We start from the raw sequence: 16272 nt of genomic DNA on the forward strand, positions 1-16272 counted from the left end.
CAAAATAAAGGGTGAAAAACTGAAGACAAACCAATGTTCCAGGAGATTAGGGGACAATGTCAATTAAATGTGCTTGTCTTTGACACAATAACAGATTAATAATTATCAGTTGTTTTTTGGGGAGAATTATTAGGCACTACAGGAATGATGTGTGCATGGAGGGACCAGGGAAGTGAAAAGCCCAAAGTTATGTATATTTATGGGTAGCTACATATAGGCTTTTTGAACAAATAAGCAGTCCACCAATAGGTGGACTATTTAAAGCTTGAACCTCATTCCTGGATAAGAAATGAAAAATTATTCATAGAATTAAAATAGCTATCAATTTCTTTAAAGATTATTTTTGTTTGCTTGTTTTGATGGCTACTGTTGACCTTGCAAAGAGCTGCATGAGCAAATCAGACTGGTGGGTTTTGAAGACAGTCTTGGCAGCGGTGTATAAATAGATGTGCCCAAGACAAAAATGCCTTTTCTGGGGCCAAGATGTTATAGCAAGTAAGCTGTAAAATAACTGTGACCTTAATGAGAACTTTAACAGCATAACTGGATGAAAAAGTCCAAGTTTTAGAGATGGTTCTGTGGGCATAGCAAAGAGTCTAAATTAAACCTGCCATCCAAGTTATGGGTGTTTATAACAGGACAGGAAGAGTCCTTTCAGAATCTGGAGAAGAGGCAGGGAAGAGATGGCTTGAAGAAGAGAGACAGCACTCTGTTTTAGCTGTAGTGAACTTGAGATGACAGCCAAGAGCATATCATCAAGGCGTGCCTTCATCTTACCCTATGAAAGTGATATTTTGGGGAAGAGAAGTCTGGAACAAAGCAGTATATGAGACATTCAGGTTAGGATAATAATGGAGTTTGTAGGTGAGATGAAACCAGGAGGGAATCAGAAAGAAAAGGGACAAGAACTGTTGGAAGTGCAGAAAATGTGACCTATGAGGAAATGATGAAGGAATAAAGATGTTTTTTCCTTAAAAAGAAAAAAGAAAGTTTTGTTACTGTCTACATTAGCATTAAGGGTAACTGGAAAATGGAGAAAATAAACTGTTCTCCATCACAACTGAGAAAAGAACACATCGGTTTAAGGAAAAGGAGCACAAAAAACATTTGCAGTAATATGGGTAGAAATCCATGAAGAATATGATGTCTTCCTTAGCTGGATGCCTTTAGAAACAGATAGATATCTGCCAAGAAAAGCAGGTACCAAAGCTAGCTACAGATGAATTTACCAAGGTAAGATGTTTCTAATGGTTTCTTGCAGTCTCTTCCAAGTTTGACAAAAATGAAGGTCATGAAAAGTCTAAAAATGGGACACCTTTCATGTATTCCTCACCCTTTTTAAATGTTCATATGCATCCAGCATTATATGTGTGGTTTTCACTGATATTTAGGACTTTTCCCCATCTAATGTGATTTGAAAGGCTAGGTGATACTTATGAACTTCTGTAGTCATTAACCAGTCAATATGATTTTTGCCACCCATAGCAGGAGGTCACAGGCTTGGTGGGCACCTGGCAACATGGGGACTTAGGACATGTCTGGCTCTGCCTCGGTGGGAGCTGGTTTTAGCTGTGGTAGAAATTGCCTGGCGGACACATGCCTGATGCTTGCCTAGATTGGCTTCACTTTGGGACTGCCTGGGCTGGGGGTGTAGTCACTTAGATTTTTATGTATATTTTCTGATTTTTATCATCATCATCATCCTCATCATTGTTACTATTGTAAATTTTAGTAATATTTTTACTTGATGATTTAGAGAACAGGCTCTTCGTAAATGGCTAGTTGCACTTATGTGGTATATTGCCTCTTGCCTGTAAGCATAATATTTTCATATAAGAGTCTGATGCCTTCCTCTGATTCAGAATTGCTCAATTTATTCAATGCATTATTGTTTAAATTTTGATCAGATACTTGATGGAGAAGAGAGACAGTTTTAGTGCCATGTTTCTAAGATAGGATATAAAAATTTGAATATTGAAGAACTGAGACCTGGATATGTGTGGGTATTTTCTGTGGTACTCCTATTTATTAATAAAAAACTTTGTAGCCTAAAATAGTAGTGTTAGAAGCCTGTTACAGCATGACTGATGTATAAATTGTTGGAGCCTTTATAGTACGAAGAGCCACAACTCTTCTACAGAGGCCACAATGAATTAAACTGATAAAAGGGAACAACCTCTTTTAAAAGCCCAGCCTTGTCCTCTGGCTACTTGTTAAAAATAGAATCTGACTCCCAAGTAACTACCTGTACAGACTTTTGCTTAAATCATTGCATAATGGGGAAGGAAATGCAGACAGCTGTGAACCCACTGTGCCTACTGGCAATGATGACCCAGTCACACTTTCACACTCATTAACTGAATCCCTGAAAATAGGAATTATCAGAAGATAATCCAGTGCCTTGAAGGGATATTAATCCTGTTGTCTGTTTGTTTTCATTGATATTCAGTTTTCTTCTAATTTTTACAACATTTTATGTTTCTCCTTTTGTTTGTAAAGATTTATGCCAATTTTTTCCCATGTGTTTAAAAGCCAGAGAGGTTTATTACACAAAGAATTTAATTAAGCTTTTCCAGAAAAACAGTCATTTCTTCATCCACTCTTTTTTTCATCATGACTTCTTCAATTAGTTTTCCTTATTTACTTCAGATAGTACAGAGGAGACTTTGGAAATTGTAGTTTTATATATATTAACTTATATTTGCTTTGTTAAAATAGAAGAAAAAATGGGAAAGTGCCAACCTATTATCTATGAGATAAGGATGTCTGAAATTTTAATATTTAGAAGACATTGACCAAAAGCGTTATATTATGTATTCCTTACTTGTTTTAAATTGTGGCCAGTTAGAGCTGTAACCAGAAGCTGAAATGAGCTGCAAGCTGTGAGCTGGTCTGGCACTGTGCATTCACACGTAATTATTTTCACTGCTACAGTTCTGTCATTGTACTACTTTCAGTTCCTCAGTAACCTCAGCAAAACTCTAGAAATAACAAGGCTCACTGACTGACCGTTGTTGAAAACACTTGAATGTCAGTTGTACTTCTGGCTTGTATTTCTTTGCCAAAGCATCAGACTCAAAAAGGTCTTGTCAGTATTCATCATCAGATCTTAAACTTATGGCTCAAAATGGTCACTTCAAACTGAATTGGCAATAGTCTCTTCCATTCTGATGCTGGTGATCAAAGAAATAATCCAAGTTTAGAAAATTGTTTCAAAAGCAAAACTCTCTGCATAAAGGGGGTAATCATGACAAGTTTTGTAGGTTTTTCCCAACTCCACCAAACATCAGTGGAATGCTGTTTTCATTTTTAGGCATAGCATTTTGTTGCATTTTTCTCAAGTGCTTGTAATACTAATTTTAGCTTTTCTGTTTAATACAATCTGATGAAAATTCATCTGTTATTCTTCATGTACTGCAAGAGGTACTTAAGTACATGCAGATTATATGGAGATATTTTGGGTAGCAAAGATGAAGAGCAACAACAAATTCTGCAAAAAGACCTCAGAATGTGGAGTGAACAGATGATATGAGAGAAGGTGAAATTTGATGTATGCAACCATAATGTATGCAACAGAGAAAAGGAAGCAATCCTAACTTCACAAGAGTGATGGATTCTGAACTTGCTGTTGTCACGCAGGAACTAAATACTGGAATTGCAAGAACTACTTTTGTGAAAACATCAGCTCAACTCTCAGTGGTGGTCAAAATAAGTATTAAATGTTAGGAATTAGAAAAGGATAGAGAGAAACCAAGATAACCTCCCATTGCTTCTCTCTGAGGTTTAGTACTACGTAGATCCATAGCATGCCTAATCCTAAAAGGCTATGTACACTCTTGATTCCTCCTGTTTCAGGACAGACTGAAATTGAGATTCAGAGAAGTATATGTGGTCTTGAGAAGGCAAATAGTTAATCACTAAGCATTTTGCCTTATGATACAATGATGAGGAAAACTAGATGGGAAGCTGTTCAAAACAAAAGGGAGTGCACTCTTTCAAGGCACACCTCAGCTGTGGCATTCCTCAGCCTAAAAAGGCTGTAGGTCCATCAGTGATGGAAGAAATTTTGGAAACATAGGTCTATGTAGGACTGTACAAATGTATTGAGATCCTGCATTACTGGGTGTGTGCAAGCCATTAATCACTGATGGGCAGCTGTATGCTTGCCTTGCTTAACTCCTTCTTAAGAATCTCATATGAGTGATCATCAGAGACAGGTTAATTAGGACCTAGATGGACCATTGTCCTGTTCCATCTCCTACACTAAAGAATTTGAGTGCTCTGGGTGAAGGGACTATCTTGGCAAGGGGTGGGTGGATTTCAGGCATAGTACTGAGGAAACATTTTATTATTTGGTTGACACAATGAAGGGCAACATAATTTTGCCTTTTCCTTTTTTCCTTATGATTCATTTTGTTTTTATCTTTCTGCTTTTCCTCATCTGCTTCCTTTTCATCTCTGTTTCTCTTTAAATTATTTTTCCTTTGTACTAAAGGAAAACAGGGCTAAAAAAAGTAAGCACCCACACTGGTGAATAAACTCTGTGAAGCATTTCCAGCTTTCCTTCTTTGTTCTTGGCTCTCTACTGTGGAGCTGAGCTCAGAGTTTTTGTTCACCCAGCTATCAGACAGAATCAGGAGATGCCATAGGGTGAGATTTGAAGGGAGTTATGATTCTGGTTTAATGTTGTTCTCTTTTATTACTATCTACTGAAGAACTTCCAGTTTCTTATATGCTTGTTCATCAGCTGTTTAGAGATCAGGTTCAAAAGTGGTTCCAGAGCAATAGCACTGTTTGAACTCCTGGTCCAGTACTGGTGGGATGCTGGTGGAGTCAGCCTTGTTTGTGCTGGATATGTTGTGCTTTCACTGTATTTTCAGTGTTAAGATAGCAATAACAAACATTTGGAGGGATAAAAGTTTTTCTGTTTTGATCCAGACAGTGGTGCAAGCCTCTTGCTTTTTTTACAAGATGAAGCTTTTCTAATCAGGTCACCTTGAATTGAACTAACATAAACAAGTGGGGTATTGATGAATTTTCGGAAGTGCTGTACTGCTTTCTTTAAGTGGGTGGAATTGAAGTTGTCCCATGACAAGCTCCATTGAAAATTCAGTATTTCTTGTTATGCTCTTACTAATCTTTTTAGAAAGTGTTTTAAGTGATATATACATAGCACAATATTTTCCCCTTTCTCTATTCTAAAATAATCAAAAGGACTTCGGTAAAAGACAGGGAATGTGTTTGAAATGAGATATGAGATGTTAATTTGGCCTCTACTCCTCTGCCTTGGCATTGGAATAGCAATTCATTGGCAAGTTAAAACATTCCCTTTTAGATCCTGATGACCTAAACTAGTTTGAGCCCCTAAGCTATCAGTCTTTCTTCATTTACCCTTCCTTCCTTGAGGCCATTGCTACTGGTTTTTTAACAAGCAGGATCTGGTATCATCAAACCCAGCTGTACACATGCTGAGTGATTGCTGTTGACATAACAAATTACATTTCCACAGGCTTCAGTAAAATGCATTTTCATTTATAATGTTACCAGAAAAAAAACCAAAAAACCAAAAAAACCCTCAAAACAATCAGCATGACTTGTTCTTCAGCACTTCAGTTACAAAGAAAGGAGTTAAAAAGAATAAATACCAAGAAAAGATCTATGTTTGTTAGGTAATTAATTTCTGAGAAACCAAATACACCCTTAAAGATATTTTAATCAGATATAGTTAGACACTCCATTCCTAGGTCTTTGCAGTGTTAAGGGATTCTCAGATCTTTAGATCTGATTATAGTAGCTGAACATCTTTGGCTTTTTTTCCCATCAGATTTGTAGAGTTTATCTGTAGCAGCCTCCACAGAAAATCACAGTGTGTAACTTTCTATCAAACAGAAGGACTGTAATTGATTTTTTTTTGCTATAACATTAATGCTGTTGGTAGATCCAAATGATAGAAACCAGAGTCCTGTTGTGCTAACCACTGAGTAAATACACAGAGTTATATCATCTGTGGTTTCCTCAGGTATGGTATCTGTAGATGACAGCACATTATCAGCAGTAACCGGTATTGCTGTGCTCTTAAAAAAAACCCCAGTACTCTTGATATTGAACAGTTAGGCAACATAGGATTTATGTTAGTTGTCTGTATTTTTGGATGAGTGATATGACTTTGAGAACTGAAAGGAAAACTATAATTTAAAATGAAAAGACTCAACTTTGGTTTTCTTTCATGATCTCAACTAACAAATCCAAGGAGTATTTTGACACACTCTAAGTTCTTTCCTGCTGATTTTTCAGTTGTATTTGCTGTATAGAATATGCATTTGAATTTTGTTTTGTGTGATTCTTCATAGAGAGTTCCAAACAGAATGTAACTGATTCAGGTTTACAGGCTGTGTCACTTGTAAGACTTGTAGTGTACTGCAAGATGCCACTAAATACAGTAGGAAATTTGAGCTTTATTTATTTATACTATTAGTTTTCCTCTAATTGCAAGTCCCACTGGTGTGCAAGAAAATTGTAGGCCCTTCATTTCCTTAAAAGAGTCTTGGTTGTATCAATCCAAAAATGCTACAACCCATTCTTGCTCCCACTCAAGTCAGGAAAAAAAAATCTTTCCCAAGTATTTGCTATTGAACAAAACTTCTAAACGCTTACAGGCGTTCATACTGCATCTAGTGAAGAGCAGTCCTGTTTAATTGGGAGGCTTTGCCTGACAATCTGCTGTAAGGAATATCTAGGGCATTCCTTATGGTAGCTCCATATCTGCTGACCCTGGGAACATCAACAATTAAATGTTGAGTAGAAGTCTTTGGAAACTAATTTCCTCAAACATTGTGAAATAAAATTATAAAACAGCAGTATTCTGTCCATTCACATTGCTGTTGATCACAGCAGCAGAATGAAAGTGTTTATGATCATACAAAAGTTTTTCGGTTTATACAATTTTTCCCTCAAATCTCTCCAGTTCCTTCCCTAAAACAAAAGAAGTAACAATGTGAACAGTCTACAAAACTTTTGACAAAACCTGAGGTCCTTTATTGAACAACCTGAACAAGTAAAAAGGAAATAAAATCAATTATACCATATGTCTAGGCGAGTTAATTTGTGCTTATTTTCTCCAAAGATGCCAGGGGACATGGTGGAAGCAGCAAGATCATGAGGGATGGAGGGATGTAGTTCACACCTCTTCCAGGGTATGGAAAGCAGGGGGAGCAGAGGGTGTCACCATTCAGACATAGGAGACAGCCTAGGGAAAACAGTCTTCACTTATCTTTCCACAGAGCTTCTTGCTTCCATGTGCAGCTGCTGTGACATTGCATTTGCTTTTGTCTCATGGAGAAATTACTATACAAAACTCTCCCAGAAGCTGATGCTAATGAATATGTGTCAGATTGATGTTTTCTGTTTGGTTTTTTTTTTTTGTTGGTTTTTTTTTTTTTTTTTTTTTTTGGTTACAAGATTTATCATGCTATGAGTGGAAACTCCCAATTGTCTACTATGTTGAGTGACTGCTTGCTATTGTCCCATGAATACACACTTTGGAATGAATGTATCTCTTCCTTTGTGCTAGTTATCCACTTTTACTGAAAATGAACAGCTTTGGGGAGACTTTCTCTCAGAAAAGTCCTTAACTTTTGAATTAGTTTTTATCTTCCGGTCCAAGTTGCTATGTCTTTGGGACATAATACATAGCCTATTTTTGTGAAAAGTCAAGGATGTTGGCAGGCATGGAGGCTTTGGGTTGCAGTTGGATGACTGTTATTTTCTTCTTAGGCTAGTTCAAGTACTTTTTTCCATTTTTCAACTGAGTCCTATTATCAATGCCTTCATTTTGATAGTACAAGGAAGTGATTATTATAAAAAAGAAGATAGCATTACACATGTAGCTCCTGTATATTTCTTCCTTTACTCATTCTTGTCTTTTTAATGAGAATCTCTATCCCCTGCTGACAAATCCAATTGAAATCTGACATTTTTATGCAAACTATTTCATTAACAGTTCTATCATGCTACAACTATTTTTAAAGTTTTAGCCTTTGAATTCTTTGTAAACATATGGCTGATGGAAGAACAAACAGTGAATGGCCTTATTTTGTTTACATAGCAGCATCAGTGCACACATCAATCCCCCCACCAGCCCTCAGCTTCTGTTCTGGATTGAGAATGTCCACTAGAGACAAGAGGCACTTCAAGGTGTGTAGACATTAGCCCTTGGTCTCCTGTTGTTATCTTCTGGTGCTATGTAAAATCTGACAGTGGACTTAAAAGGCTAACATGGATTTTGATCTCCTTCCTGTCAACTTGTGTCTTTAATGAATCCCCAAGTCTGAATAAGTAGTAAAACCACTTACCAATTGAATTGGAGCTTGGCATAACTGCATAAAATAGTGGTTTTTCCTCTTCAGTAGTATGTCTGCACATCCCTTTTCCTGCTTGAGTGTTCTGCAATGAGGCTTATTTATGAAATTCAGGTTTCACAAGTCAAATTCTGGCTTCCTAGAGCAGACTCGGGATAGGTGTCCCCTTCTGAAACAAAACCTCTTAAAAGTTTTCAGTGTGTCCAATCAAGTAATTATTATGCAATATTTTTAACAAAGCGGTTTTTATTATGCAAAATATAAAGAAAAAATATTTTGAACATGATACTTCTGATTTAAATAATTTCAATAACTACAGTGTTTTCAGGCTATGGAGAGGAACAAGAGCGATACACATTTAATAACTCAACTTATAGTACAGAGAATACTAATTATTGTTGAGGGCAATAAGTCAAGCACTCAAATGTTAGGGAGTAATAGTTGGTGATTTGACTCTAGCTGAACACTGGGTAAGCACCAAAGCCACTCTGCCACTTCCCTCCTCAGGTGGGCAGGTGAGAAAAAATATAATGAAGGGCTCATGGGTTGAGATAAGGTTAGGGAGAGATCACTCACTCATTGCTATCACAGGTGAAACACAGACAACACAACTTTGGGAAATTAACTGAACTCATTATTTATTACTTATTGTTGCCAAGCAAAATAAGAGTAGGGTAACAAGTAGTAAAACAAACCCTAAAAACAGCTTCCACCCACCACTCCCTCCTTCCTGGGCTTAACTTTATTACTGATTTTATACTGGAGCCCTAGCAGTGCAAGAAGATGGGAAAAGTCCTCCATGGACTTGTCAAACATGAGTCCATCCCACGGGCTGCAGTTCTTCTCAAACTGCTCCAGCATGAGCCCCTTCCATGCAAGGCAGCCCTGCAGGAACAGGCTGCTCCAGTGTGATCCCTGTGGGGTCACATGTCCTGTCAAAACCTGTTCCAGTGTGTGCCTCTTTCTCAATAGGCCCACAGGTCCTGTTGTGAGCCTGCTCCAGCGTGGGTTTCTCATGGGGTTACAGCCTCCTTTGGACATGTCCCTGCTCTGGGATCGGGCCCTCCAGGTGGATCTCTGCTCCCCTATGAACCTCTGTGGGCTGCAGGTGGATCTCTACTCCCCCTGAACCTCCACTGGCTGCAGGGGAATCTCAGCTCCAGCACCTGGAGCACCTCCCCGCTCTCCTTCCTCACCCGCCTTGGTGTCTGCAGGGCTGCAGCTTTCACATATTCTCACTCCTCGCTTCTCTGGCCACAATTACTTTTGTGCAATAACTTTCTTTCCTTCTTTAACATTATGTCTCAGAGGTGCTTCCACCATCACTGCTGGGCTCAGCCCTGGCCAGCAGCGTGTCTGTCTTAGAGCCAGCTGGCATTGGCTCTATTGGACACACTAAGGGAAGCTTCTGGTAGCTTCTTAGAGAAACCACACCTGCAGCCCCTCCACTACCAGAATCTTGCCATAAAAACTCAAAACAACTGAAATTAGTATCACCAAGTGTGTGACCAAGTGATCCTATTTCCATTTTCCTGCACTGCTACTACTTCCAATTTTTGTTCATTATGGAATATAGCCTCGCTTATACCCTGAACTGACAATGTCACAATGCAGGCTGATATATATATATATATATATATATATATATATATATGTATATAAGAATGTAAAAAACAACTCATAGTAGAAACTAGCTGCGCACTTTTATATGGTGTGCCTGCAATAAATGGATGTGCTTTACTTTCCCAGCAAAGCTCACAGCTGTTTGGGAAATGGTGGGATCTCTTTAGTTTTGGGATCACTATGGGACAGAGCAAAAAATGAAGGCTTAAAGTTTGACAGCAGAGAGTTCAGCTCAACACAGATTCTTAACAGATTTTTAGTACTGCTTATAGGCAACTTTTGAAACACATCCAAAAAAAAATGACACTTGCTAAATTCTCAAGTGATACCAAGATGCACAAAAACTTTGTAAAACAGTGGGCTGGGCTTCCTTTCAAGTCGAGAAAGATATAAGTACCTCCTTATAACCTTTCATTGCTCCAGTCTGGCCTGAGTTCAACTAGCAACAAAACACTTGACCAGACTGTGAGGAGGGTCCTTTAGTGTCTGTGTAAAATCATCAAAGTAACGAAATTCAGTCGGGTTTGCAGTGTGTGGGTTGATGTGTGTGTGTTGGTTACTTCTTTCTATTTCTCAGTAACAAAACACTCCCTAGTTTTTAATTTATTTTCTCTTTTGTCTTTGCCTACTACTGCTTCTATATCCACTTTCAAGTTGCTAAGCATTTTGCTCTGTAACAATTACAGATTACAAAGACTGGGTTTAAACAACACCATCTAATTCTTTCCTAACAGCCAACTGAATACAGTGTAGAAGCAACTGAGGAAAATATCACTTGAACTGGACTTGTACCTTTTATTGCTGCTATCAAATGATCTGACAGGAGGTGCATTGCTGGAAAAATGCTTGCAATATGTCATGCAGCTTGTTAAGATGCTGACTCCCTTCCTACAAAACCCCCCTTGACAAGTACATCTACCTTATTGTGTTCACTGTCAGTCTCAGAGAGTGAAAAGGCAGAGATCAAGTGAGATCTTGGTCACCTAAATATGCTGTCTCTGCCTAACTAAAGGGGGAAACAAACTCTCATTAAAGACAATCAAACTCTTTATAAGAAAACCCATTACTGATTAGTCCTTTATTTGTTAATGTCTATTTAATTCATGTGCATTTTTAAAGTAGATTTAAGATATGCTCAAAGCAAAACAATAAGGTTCATATAGGGGTTTGCACTAATTTAGATAAATCACTTTTTAAAAGTGACTTAGATGTTTGCCTACTTTGGGAATTTACTATTAAATAAAATTAAATAGCACAGACAATTCCACCACCACTTGCTAAGTTTGTTATAGGGCCCTTAGTGTTAGAACAGTACCACCAAAATGTTGTCTGAGTTATGAGGACTTCAAAGATGGTTAAAATTCCTTTTAGAAATTTGCGAAGGTCTAATTCTATGACAGCAGGAGTTATGCCAAGTATCCTCTCTATCCACTCATCCCCAAAAAGGCCAGCACAAAACTGAAGTCTAGACGAGCTCTATGTCCTGTGTTTTAGACTTGTTGGCAGTGATAAAGTCTCATATATATATATATATATATATATATATATATATATATATATTTGTGTGTGTATGTTTGTGTGTGTGGTGTGTTAGTGTGTGCGTGCACTCTCTATCTAAATTCCACTTGTACTGCTTGGTGATGTAGTAACACAGGAATTCAATATTGATGATTAGGGACAAGCAGACAGAGAGGAGCAATTAATGGATTGCTAATATATATCCTGGCTTAGTTTGAAGAGGTGTCTTGGGGCTAATATTAAAAAAAAAATGAAAACTTAAAGTAGTCTACATAAGAAAGTTGTAAAAGGCAGCAGAATATATTACCATACAAAGTGGAGGGGAAAAAGCAAATATTTTTATTATGTATTAATATATAAATCTGTGAATCTTGATTCAAATTTAATAGCCCTTATGTCTCAGGTTTGTAACTTTACATCATTTCTGTCTAAATTCTGACCTGTGCAAGATACCAGCGTTATTAATATTTCCTATTACTTCTACTCTTCAAACTTTATGACTGGATTTCTCAAAGGCATTCTTCATTCTCACTCCTATCTTCTGCTTAATTTTGAAAGTATCAGTTCAGGGAATTGGCTGAAAGATAGAAAAACAGACACATAAAAATTGTTTGACTGACTGTATTCATTGTAAAGTATTATTTTTTTTCCTGGAGGAGATATGAAGGTGAATCAGGAAATGGATGGCATTTTCAGATCACATGAATCAGTACCCAAGAATTCATCATTTTCACCAAATATATAACTACTTTTAGGGACTTGCAGTTAGATGGTCCTTATTTAGAATTCATATAATAACTCCTTTAACTGCCTTATCAGTCAGACTTTAATGGAAAGAAAGCAGCAATTACTAAAAATCAGGACGCAGATTTATAAATGTAAGTGCACATTTATTTATATAGCTGTATTGAAAATATAAATTCATAAAAACAAACCATTTTGTTTATAAACAGCCTTAATAATAGAAATGGCATGAGAAATATTACTTTATCTTTTCATCACAAATGGTAAATATTAACTCATCAGAAGAATGTATAGTTCTCAAAAGCCACGTTTTAGACTCTCACCTAGCTTTTCCTAATTCATAGATATTATGGAGACCAGTCAACTTAACCTTTAAATACAGGACATAACGTGAGACAGTAGCTTAATGGAAAACAACAAAGTTTGCAACTATTGACATTTACTTCCCTATTATTTAAGTGAAGAATTGCAATGGTGTCTTGCTAAGATAATGAAAATTATGCTCAGTCTGACCTTGCCCTGTGTCTCCTTCTGGGCATACACAGCTACAGCCTTTCCTGGCCTGCTTTTTAACAGTGTACTTCCCTACCAGACCCATCTGAGGATGAGGATGGCAAACTTAAATGCTCTGGGTCATCTGCTTTCCTGGGATGAAGATGTCATTCCTATTTTTACACATAACAACATCACAAGTCCCTGGTATTTAAATATGGCAGACTCGTGATGATCCAGCCTTGCAAGATGTTGCTCAATGCAGGCGGGAATGCTGAGGGCTCACTCAACTCAAATGCAGCAGGGCAAATGTTTTCCTGAATCTCAGTGGGAAAGAAGAAAGAAACAGTAATGTAGAGCTGATGATTAGGTATTTCAACAATGTTGTGTAAGTCAGGTAAATTCAAGACAGCAGACTGCACAAACTCTCTGCACTTAAGCATTGATTCAGGAAAGGGTGCTTGTTTGTATGCACCATTCTTCTGCCTGGTCTGCTCTGGAAAAACTCTGGTCACCAGTAGGGTTTCTCCTCAGTAATAAATGATGTGGTTGGAAAACACAAAAGTAGGCAATTAACTGTGAGACTTCAAAGTTTTCCTTTGCCTGTTTTTCATGAATTAAACAAAAATGACTAATGTTTTCAATCGTCTGGAAAAAGTAACATGCAGTGGTAATAAAGACTTTAAACTCTGTGATCATGAAGCAAGCAAAGTCCTTTCCCTGTGATGGAAGTATAACTCAAGGTTCAGTTTTACTGAAGCTAACACCTTCTTTTCTTTTTTTTTTTTTTTTTCTTTTTAACCTGACTTAAACTTTCTATTTACTGTATCTGACTTTGTTTTCTAAATGATGAAAGAGATGCTTACTATCCAAGGTGCATTTGATGGGTAATGTGAAGACAGGCCTTCCCTTACGCTGTGACTTTCCCACCTAAACAGATGGAAATCCACCCCCTTCCCTGCTTTTTAACACTCTTTATATCCTGCCACCACAGGAATGAGCTGAAATCTGGCTTCCCACCAAACTGGCCAAAAGCCTGAAGGTGCTGTGCAGCCTTTCCTCTTCCAACTGCAGTACCTTTACTGCTTCCACATGCTGCCATCCCTTAATATGCTGGGTCTGCTTTGTTGGAAGGAGAGATTAAAAATTACTAACAGTGAGAAATATAATGTCAGGAAAATACAAGGCAGAAGAGAAAGACAAGCTCCATACTGGAAGAAAAGCTGGATGCAATGGACTTGATCTTCTTTTTCCCCTTCCTTAAATCAGATAGCAGAGCTTCTCCTGCTGCTTTCTCCCTTACCCTTAGCATAATATTCCTAGATTATGTTAGAATACCCTTATTTATTTTGGATATAGTAACACAGTGAGGTTTAGCCTAGGATTGGGACACCACTGTGCAACTTGTGAAGAAACAAAAAATCCCTCAGCACCTACTTGCAAGGGTACATCTGGGGATTGCATCACCTAAAATTGCTGGGCTCACTCACTCAACTCATCTGGTTTAACTCTGTAACTTAGACATAGCACAGAGTTACATGTAACATTAAAAATGTTCCAGTTTTTAGCCTTAATTTCAAACATGATTAATCTCACAGGCAGTTTCAGACATCTTTGCCCTTGAGCTTTTAAAATAAAATTAAATAAAATTAAGCATTGACATCATGACTGTTCTTCCATGAAACTGGTACAGAACTATAAAGTGCATGACTTAAATGCTCTGTGGGTGATATAGAATCAGTATGATTCCAGTGGAATTTCTTTAGAATGTACTGTATATACTGTATGTCATTAACACAGTATGATATAAAGATATACATGTGATGAGTTTTGGGATTTTTTTTTTTTTTTACTTATATGCCTATTGTTTCATAGCCAAACTGCAGAGGAATTTTTAGAGGCTAAAATGTGCATCACGCAGGGGGCTAGAATTTTCATAGGCTTTTTTTGCTGGCAGTTGGTTTTGGATACACGGTGCTTACTTTTCACAGATAAAGTAGGGATGTTTTATTTTTTTACACAGCAGTTGGAGAAACAAATATATCTCCTCTTTAAAAATGAAGTCTAAATGTATTGTAATAGGTGGAGGTACATAAGAGTGTAGGACTTGTTGATCAAAAGATGTCTTAATAACACTCCAAAGACGTTAACAGTGTAGGTATGTGAGTCATCTTATGTTTGCACTTACTTTGATGGCAATTTTTAGACGTAAAATGAATTCTTATATTTTCTATACAAGTATTTTCTGGATCAGAAGGAAATCACATGAGAAAGTGACCCCAAGAATTACAATAATTACAGTAATGGCTTCTTAAACACTATAGTTATAAATAAGGAAGCATCCTTGAGTATCAGGGTTACATAACTTTATGAAAAAAAAAAAGTTTGGCCTTTAGTACTTGGGTTAGGTTGGTTTTTTTTTTTTTATATCAAAAAATAATCAGAAAGTATGTTCCAAATTGCAGGACTTAATTTTAAAGATAATTTCAAACTTCTGTTAATGTTTCTACTTGAGTAAGTTTCTTTTATATCCTAGCCAAAGTAAAATTGAGCTTGATGTTTAAGGCAATTTGATTTGGAACATTTGGCTTGCTGATAAGTTTTGATGCTAGTTGTTTTAATTATCTAATTTTTATAGGATTACTCTAGCATGGATGAATTCCATGGTTTTGTTTGTTTTAATAAACTCTTAGTGCTTTTCGTTTTCTAAACGGTGGTCTTGCTGCGAACAACAAAAGTCAATTTCTGCTGCAGTTCGTAGTAGAAATGCGCAAATGCTGTCATAAAAGAAAAAACCCAACTCTGATGGAATTAATTGCAATGCACACATGAACAAAAATAACCTCCTAGTTTAATACAGGTGAGCTGACAAAACACAAAGGCATGCGCCGAAAACCCGGTGAGCGCGAAAATGCGAACGCACGTACCTGGGGGAGATGCCTACGCGCCCCCGCTGCAGCCCCCCAGTGCCACGTCTCACTGTCCCACGCACGCCCCGGGACCTTTATAGGGGACTCTCCCAGGGCCTGGAAATGAACTTTTGGGGCTGACACGTCGATCGTGCCATGGGGGGGAGGGAGGGGACTGGAGGGGGCGGAGAGGGACTCGCCGAAGGCTCTTACGTGGCGGCAGAAATGTCAGGACCGCGTTCCCCCTCGCAGCGGGGCCGGGGCTACTGCTGCGGGGTTCCTGTTGAATACGCGGTTCCTCGCCCGGGGCCGGGACACTGGGGCTGGCTGGCCGGCTGTGGCATGGCATGGGAGGGGTGTGGAGAGCCGGGGGGCGCGCAACTTGGGAGCTCCCGGGGCGCTCCCGTGCCCCTTCCGTCCCGGGGACTCGCTGGAGCCCGGCCCTCCTTCACCTTCTCTATCTGCTGCTCCCCGGTTTTGGTACATTGCCCCGACACCGGAGCCCCGCGGAGCCCCGGGCAGCGGCCGAGAGCCCCTGCGGACCTGGCACCGGCGGCGCTGCCCGTGCACCACCGCCTCCCCTCCCTCTTGCTGTCGCTCGCTGCAGTTCGCCAGGATTTGTTGTGCTT

At 38.5% G+C, this 16272-nt stretch overlaps 1 long non-coding RNA gene and 1 other non-coding gene across 3 annotated transcripts; both read right to left on the minus strand.

Moving 5' to 3' along the window:
• Positions 1-11814: 11814 nt before the first annotated feature.
• LOC128792716 (uncharacterized) lies at positions 11815-16248 on the minus strand. Of its 2 annotated transcripts, XR_008432539.1 has the most exons (3): positions 15857-16248; positions 15662-15771; positions 11815-12075 (listed from the first exon to the last, which is right to left on the minus strand). It is a non-coding gene; the product is annotated as an uncharacterized LOC128792716 (long non-coding RNA). The 2 variants fall into 2 exon arrangements; XR_008432533.1 differs by lacking the exon at positions 15857-16248 and having other exon boundaries at positions 15662-15844.
• On the minus strand, positions 12165-12233 carry LOC128801916 (small nucleolar RNA SNORD123). Its single transcript, XR_008435277.1, has one exon. It is a non-coding gene; the product is annotated as a small nucleolar RNA SNORD123 (small nucleolar RNA).
• Positions 16249-16272: the final 24 nt, after the last annotated feature.

Source organism: Vidua chalybeata, chromosome 1 (genome assembly GCF_026979565.1).
Source record: "Vidua chalybeata isolate OUT-0048 chromosome 1, bVidCha1 merged haplotype, whole genome shotgun sequence".
Taxonomy (NCBI): domain Eukaryota; kingdom Metazoa; phylum Chordata; class Aves; order Passeriformes; family Viduidae; genus Vidua; species Vidua chalybeata.